General features: G+C 34.8%; 1 pseudogene; it reads right to left on the bottom strand.

Annotated features, from left to right (window-relative positions):
- Positions 1-299: 299 nt before the first annotated feature.
- LOC127196592 (60S ribosomal protein L30-like) lies at positions 300-647 on the bottom strand (annotated as a pseudogene).
- Between the last annotated feature and the right edge of the window lie 7,240 nt (positions 648-7,887).

Consider the following 7,887-nt stretch of genomic DNA (forward strand, 5'->3'; position numbering starts at 1 on the left):
TATAGAATACTTGGTTCCTAGGAACAGCTAACATAACAGTAAAGACAGGATAATCATCTTTAAAATTCATTATAATTCAGGAATAAGACTATCTTGTTATGATTTATATAGTAGACACACTTTCAATCTGCACATTTCATGATTCAATAAAAAAAATATCAGAAGCTTATAAAGATAAGGAGAGAGTTTACCTCATGAGCACTTTCATGGGCATAGAAAAATATTTGACATTGACCATGACCATTTATTTTTTTTAAAGGAGCTCTGGCAAAGTTTTATTAAAGGAAAACTTTCCTGGTTTACTTTTCACCAGTCTGTCTTGGCATCTTCTAATAGTATCAGAATCCCCTTGGTCAATGACACCCAGTGTGCATACTCTCTAGTATTTTCCACATGCTGTACCCAACTCAATATTCCTGCCACTGTAGTGATGGACACCAGTTTTAGCCAACACGGCACAGTATTCTATTTCAGATTTCCTCAAAGCTGGGCAGTTGTTGGCAAGGATAACCAACTTCTCTTTGCCTTGTCTGATCATCTTCAGAGTCTGCTTGTATCCCAGGGCATACTTCCCACATTTCATAACACGCTGGAGCCCAGAGTTGAATGACTCCAGATATTTTTATTGTCTTCTTTGTAGCCACCATCTTCCTGCCTTAGGTACAGGACAATCCCCAACCAAGATCAGCTGCCAAGATGGCTGGGGAACATGAAAGGCAATCATGGCCATTTAAATTACAAAATTGTAAATTCTGTGTCTTAGCATCATTTCAAGTACAATAATACAAAATCATCTTAATTCATGTTTTTATCATTACTGGAAAATGAAAATTATCAAAAACCAAAAAGATTGGAATGTTTAACATGGGTTGCTTGTAGAATTCATGAAGCTGTAGGAGGTATTTGGGGTAGATTTTACAAAAAAGGAAAATAAAAGTATAGGTTGAAAGAGGAATGGGAGGTTAGATCAGAGAGAGTGGTGAATGAGGGATGACAAACACAAAGAATGTTAGGAAAAGCCACGTGAAACCTAGTAGTGTGTGTGTGTGTGTGTGTGTGTGTGTGTGTGCATGTATGTAAGTTTTGTGTGTGTGTATGTGTGTAAATGTGTGTGTGTGTGTGTGTGTAGAGTTGTATTTGCCTTACACCATATATAATACTTCTGCTGGAATCCAGAGGTAAACAAATATAAAGCTCAGGGTCATGTTAAAGATGCCCTTCTTTGAGTTCTTTTCAGGGATTCTATTCACTGCTCTTGGTTTCCCACAAATACTTGATGGGAAAACACCATTTCTGAAGATACCACACACTCTGATCCATGAATACAGAAAAATCAAGTTGGTGCTACCCAGGAAACTCTTTCCCCTTTTCCTAGCTTTCTTTCATAATGTAGGAAATTACTACTTAGATTGCTGGAAGAAAAAAAAGTCACTGACATTCTCAACAATTACTTTGATGAGTGACAATAGTGCATCCATGGTAAGGTATGGCTGTTGGTTACTAGTGACACAAATGCTTTAGGGTTAACCACCTGATTTCTCGTTTTATTTCAAACATACACTACAAAAGGAAATGTGTGTGTGTGAAGCTGTCGTTCTGGCCAACAATATATGTCTAGAGAGTTCACTGGCACCAGGGATGAACCTACTGTAAATATTTTTTATAAATGTAGTATCAGTCTGCCTTATAAATTCATAACATTATAACCACACACTAGTGTAGACCTCAGGACAAGCAGGAAATTTTCTTTGTGTAGTAGATGGGAACTCAAAAACTCTAAACTGGTCCACAGACAAATAACTTGTGTTAGTGGAGTAATAAGGCATAAATTGGACATTTCTATAACCCTCCTGCCCTCTGAGATTAAGTATCATTGAGGAAGCTTTGGGTGGAAAAATTATAAGAATTAGAGCTTGGCGTGGACTGAAATAAATCACTGTCCACTGGGCACGACAAAAACACTGTATTCATAAACTCAGAAACGTTGGCTATCTCCACAATATGTGTCTACGAGCAAACCTGTCAACATTCCAACATGGAAGGGGAAAAGCTAAGAATGTACCATCCCTAACTAAAGAGCTAGTTACAGTTGATGGCTTCTGTTTGAGGAGAATTCAATATTTTTAAGGGTGTGGCCACCGGTAGGCATACTATGCTCCAGCTGATAGTCATATATCTATGACTGTATGGACAGCACAAATGGGAATCAATGGGTTGCTTTTAAATAAATAGTAAAAGAGAATATAAAATTGAGAGGGGCTTGATCTGAGAGGAGTTAGAAAGATATTGTGTGTGTTAAGGTGATATTGTGTGTTTACTAAATAAACAAATTCAAAAACTCAAATGACAAATTCTAAGAATACTGTGATGAATAAATAATTCTCCTAAGTCAGGTATACAAATTAGCAAAATTGTTATTAAAACCCAATTTAAAATAGCTTATTTTAAAAAGTAATTATAGTATATACATATACAACATTTACTTATAAATTCTAAATCAACAGTTAAGGACATGACAGAAAATGTATGTCATTGGGAAAGTATTATTTTATGACATTTCATATTTGAGTACCAAACACTAACAATGCAATGTACATGGTCTATAGACCCATATGTGGATTATAGACAAGTCTTAATAGGTTTCATGGTTTTTATGAAATAAATTTGCCTAAAGTTCACAGAAATATTTTCAGTCTCTGTAAATACAGGTTTGAGTTCCTCAGATGAGGGGATGAGATAAAAACCATACCCAAGCTGTGCAGATTCATGGATTGTATTGAGCCCTGAGCATTTCTTTCTCTGTCTAGCTATCCCTGGGTCTAGGCCTGGGAACTTCTAATCTTCTTACCATATAATCTGCGGCAGCCCAAACCTGGAAGTATTTTGCTTCCAGCATCTATCTGCTAACCTTGGTCTAGACTATTTCAGCCTCTGAGATTTACTGCTGAATAAACTCACCCTTTCTAGCTCTTTCTGAACTCTCACTGGCTGGTTCAACTCAGATGTTCTGGTTCAAAAGCCTCTCCAAGCTGACTGATTCAAACTGACTTCTATTAGCTTCTCATTGAATTGCTCAGCAGAACTTTGGCAATATGTTCTAATTTCATGTCTCCTTCTCATTCCCGGGCTTGCTCTCTCTGCAACCTGTCCCTGGAAAACTGTCACACATACTACTCCACTCCTAGTCCTACTGCCCCACTTCTATACATAAGTAACCTATCTTTCTTGTGCTGTTCTCCTGAAAGTTAAATACATCATATCTCTGACTCATTTAGTCCAATCTTTGTCTGATTAGCCACTTTGTCTCTCTCTCAATAAGACTTTCAAACACAGGTGCTTCCTTCTATGAACTATTCTTATCCTCATTGCTTGGGATTAAATGTGTGCACTAAAGGTGTGTCTGCATTCTGTCCTATTGCATACCTAGAAGGTCTTTAGATGTGATTCAGTGCCAGAGCTGTCATGTTGCTGGAATAAAATTCATCTACAAGTCTCCTACTAGGAAGGAAAAACACTGAGCTATGACATGTGGACCATTTTAAAGCCATAGAAAGAGGTTCCTTTCAACCAATGAAAATGTCATAAAATGCAGCTCTCTAAGACAACAAAAGTTACTTCTGTAAATTGCTTGATCCCAGATTATTTTTTTTTTTTTGTCAAAATGAGTGTCAATACAATTTTAACAGAAGTATCAGTACAATGAAACAAACAGAAAGAAAGGATTGTCATGATCAGGACTTGAGATATTTAAACAGTGTATACAGGATAAATTTTTTCCCCAATAATTCTAAGGGTATCTTGGAAATGTCTTCATCATTTTTCCAAAGCATAATTTAATCTTTCCATGCTAAACTTAACCTATTTGTGAAAGCGAATTTTATATTTCTAGAATCTGTATATAGGAAAAATTTTCATATGTATTCTTTCAGTTTTAAAATATTCCTTCCATCTGTGGACCAAGTGAGTAAGGCAAATCTCAGTTGTTGCTCCTAATGTTTGTAGACTGATACATGTTTACTTGTCGGGTCTGCTTAGTTCTTTCTTAAGGGTTTCTTTCAACATTCTTATACTACAGATGGGTTAGTTAAAATTATACTTATGATAAATTATGTCATCAATTTTGTTCTTGTAGAGAATTTTAATCCAGTGTACCTGTACCTTTAATCTCTATGGCTGGAATACAGACATGCCCTTAGCACACACCTTTAATCCAAAACAATGTAGGTAAGGTTAGTTTGCAGAAGAAAGCAGCCATGTCTGAAAGTTAGCAATTTAAGGGTACACAAAATGATGAATCATAGAAAGCTTTGACAGAATAAAATATGCCCAACTCTCGTGAGAACAGAGAGAAGTGACTTAAGAGAGAGAAAGCAAGACAGAGGGAGAGAGAGAGAGGAGGCCAGTCTTACCCAGACAGTTGTACAGAAATAGGTTAAAGAGAGAAAACAGGATAGTCACAGGTGAAGACAAAACACAACAAAGAATGAGAAGAAGACAGATGATTAGACTATATTGTCAAACTTAGCTTGAGGCCAAGCAGAGCAATTCAGGCAGAAGCCAAGAGAAACCATTTTGAATCATTCAGCTTAGAGAGGACTTTTGAACCAGACGGCTGAGTTGAATCAGCCATCCAGAGTTCAGAAAGAACCAGAAAGGTTGATCTCATTCAGCAGTAAGTCTCAGAGGCTATAAACAGTCTTGGCATAGATAAGATTGTACAGAGGCTAGAAAGTTCCAGAACTAGCTCTAGGTTAGCCTACAGAGGCAAGTAAGCCTCCAACATGTAACTTTTACATGTTGAGCACTATAGAAACAATGCAAAATAGCATTCTCTAAATTATCAAATGGAATTGTAGCAATTTATATAGATGTTCAGTATAGATAAAAAGTGTCAGCAGTATACAATGGGAATTTAGTTGAGCACTTACCTGTTCAGGCTTGGAGTCAGGAGTATTGATGGCTACACATATATGTATGCTGTTTGTATACTCTCAACTTCCTCAATTCTGGTGCATAAAATATTATAAATTATTTTATTTTAATTAAAGGGTAAAATCAACTTGAGTTTCTTTTAGTCGTTATTTATTAAATCTTATCTTTATTGTTTAATATAAAATGCTGTTGAAAAGAAACGTGAGAAAAAACTTAATATGGAGGTTATTTAGTGTATGTGATACATTTTATGACTAGGTGTTACAGTTAGGATTTCTATCTCTATGAAAAGTTTTCATAACCACAGCAATCCTTAAGAGGAAAAACATTTCTTTGGGGCTGGTTTACAGTTTCAGAAGTTTCATCCATTATCACCATGGCAACCTGCATGCAGACATAGTGCTGGAGAAGAAGCTGATCCATAGGCAGCAGGAAGTGAACTGAGACACACTTCCTTCAACATGGCAACACTTACTCCAATGAGGTCACACCTCTTACTAGTGCCATTATGGGGGCCATTATTTTTCAAACCACAACACTAGGTATGTTATATTCTTCTGTGTACTCCTAAAGGATATAAGTACATAATGCATCACATTTTCAAATAAAAAATAGTATTGAACACTTCAACTCTATGAACTTACTAAATAAAAGAGACTCTAAAAAAGACTTGGAAATGAATATAACAATTTATAGAATATGACATAAAATTATTTTTCAGTTAAGAGGAAAATTAACTATATGAGCTACAGAAAAAAATAGGTATTTAGGTGATAGAACAATCTTCGTAATTGCTTGAATATGTTAACCCAACTTTAATTATACATTTTATCTCTGTCCATAAAATATAAAAATTATAATCTCCCAGCTTATCATTTTATGAATTATCCAACCTAAACTTTTTAGTCATATACTTTTTCTTGAGATATATTTGATATATATAATTATATATAATTTATATTATATAGTACATTTTATATGTTGTATATAATTCATAATAATGTATATGTTGTATATTAATATATTGCACATATAATATATAAATATATATTGTTATAAATTATATATAATAAAATTATATATATAATTTCCATCACTTTATAAATTTTTTAAAACTTCTTAAAATATTAATTACCCAGAATAAAATAAAAGAAATAATCTTTTCTCTTAATAGTTTCCTGAGTATCAGGAGATTTCTACAAAACTACTGATGAGATTTTAAAAATTATTTTGCAAGTTTAATTTTTATCTGATTAAAATGCTGTAATTCAATTTAACAATATCACTAGTAAAACTCCACCCAATGTCATATTATTTGCTTTCACTATATGAAGTTAAATTTCTCAAGTTAAATATTACCATATTTAGCAACAATTTAACAATTTTATATCCATAACCAATTTGATGTAAATATTTATATATTCTTTTCTATTCTTCCAAAACAAAGTAATTATATGTAAATGTTTCATTATTTTGAACAAATATGCTCAGTCATATTTGTTCTCACAAAAATATTTATAAAACATAATCAGAAATTATAAACTTTATTACATGGAGAAGTAACTGAAGACCACATACTGCATAGAAATTGCTCATTAACTGTATTATCAAACAAGAAGACCATAGTAAAAGCAAATTATCATATTTTTATCTAAAACAAAAGTGAACAAACTATATCAAGAAAGAAGTACTGTATGTCATACTCATGATCAAGATTTAACCTCATCTCACTCAGCTCTTAAGGGTATTTCTCAAATATAGGAACATATATTTCAGTTTGATGTAGTCATTCCTGTCCCTTTGTCCTCAAGAATAGCCTATCACAACACCCATTCAGAGTAAGGTACCCAGCATGAGGCCTGACAGTAAAAAAAAAAAAAAAAGATACCTTATCCTAAAATTCTTCACGCACAGTGTCAGCAGAAAATAGCTTCAGCCTCCATTGGGTTTATCTAGACAAGTATTTAGAGGAAGAGAAGAGCTTTTCAGCATCGTTTGTTTAGAAACTCAATATTCAAGATGAGGATTAAAAGGAACTTATGAGAGCTTATATTTAAAATCTATGGATGGGCTCCATGTAGAAAATGTGAAAAAGTAATCAGAGGGTTAAATGGCCAAAAGTTTAGCCAAAGGGAACATTTTGCTTTTGTGTGTTCAAGGGTGTGAGTGGTGGGCATGTCTGTGTCAGTGCATGAACAGGAGGATGTGTGCGCCTGTGTGGAAACTAGGGGCTTGACGCACTGAATTGTCCGTCATCACTCTTCCACTTTACTGGTACCTCTCAGTCAATGGCTTACAGAAACGGATAGTCATGCTAGCCAACTTGGGGTAGAGAGTCCCTGTTCCTACCTTCCCAGGTGCACATGCAGCAATAACAAGAGTTCTAGGGATCAACACTCCACTTTTTTCCCTTCCTCTGTGAGCACATAGACGAAATGAGGCACCAGACACATTTGATGACTGTGGGAGAAGCACACTTCTTTAGAAATGGAAAGCTAATCCTCATGGAACTGGAAAGAAAACAGAGGAAAGGGAGGGAATACGGACGTGGAAGGAGTGAAGAAGAGGATGGGGAAGGAGGAAGAGAATGGGATGTTAGAATAGCTCGGAAGCTTATATTTTCTTCTTCCCAAAATTAAAATACTGATATAGTAATTAGTGGCATGGTAGTAGCATAGGTCTATACACATAAGTCCATTGAATATGAGTGAAAATCTAGAAATGAAAAACATCAATTAACCAAGAAATATAGTAAAGTGATTTAAATTTCAAATAATTGATGCAAGTGACAAATGCCATCTCTCTCCCTCTCCCTCTCCCTCCCTCCCTCTCTCTCTCTCTCTCTCTCTCTCTCTCTCTCTCTCTCTCTCTCTCTCTCTCTCATTTTTCTCTTTTTATCTATTTACAAATGTAAAATTATCTAATTACAAATGTCAAACTCATTCTGCGCTAACA

The sequence above is a fragment of the Acomys russatus genome, chromosome 12, assembly GCF_903995435.1.
Source record: "Acomys russatus chromosome 12, mAcoRus1.1, whole genome shotgun sequence".
Lineage (NCBI taxonomy): Eukaryota > Metazoa > Chordata > Mammalia > Rodentia > Muridae > Acomys > Acomys russatus.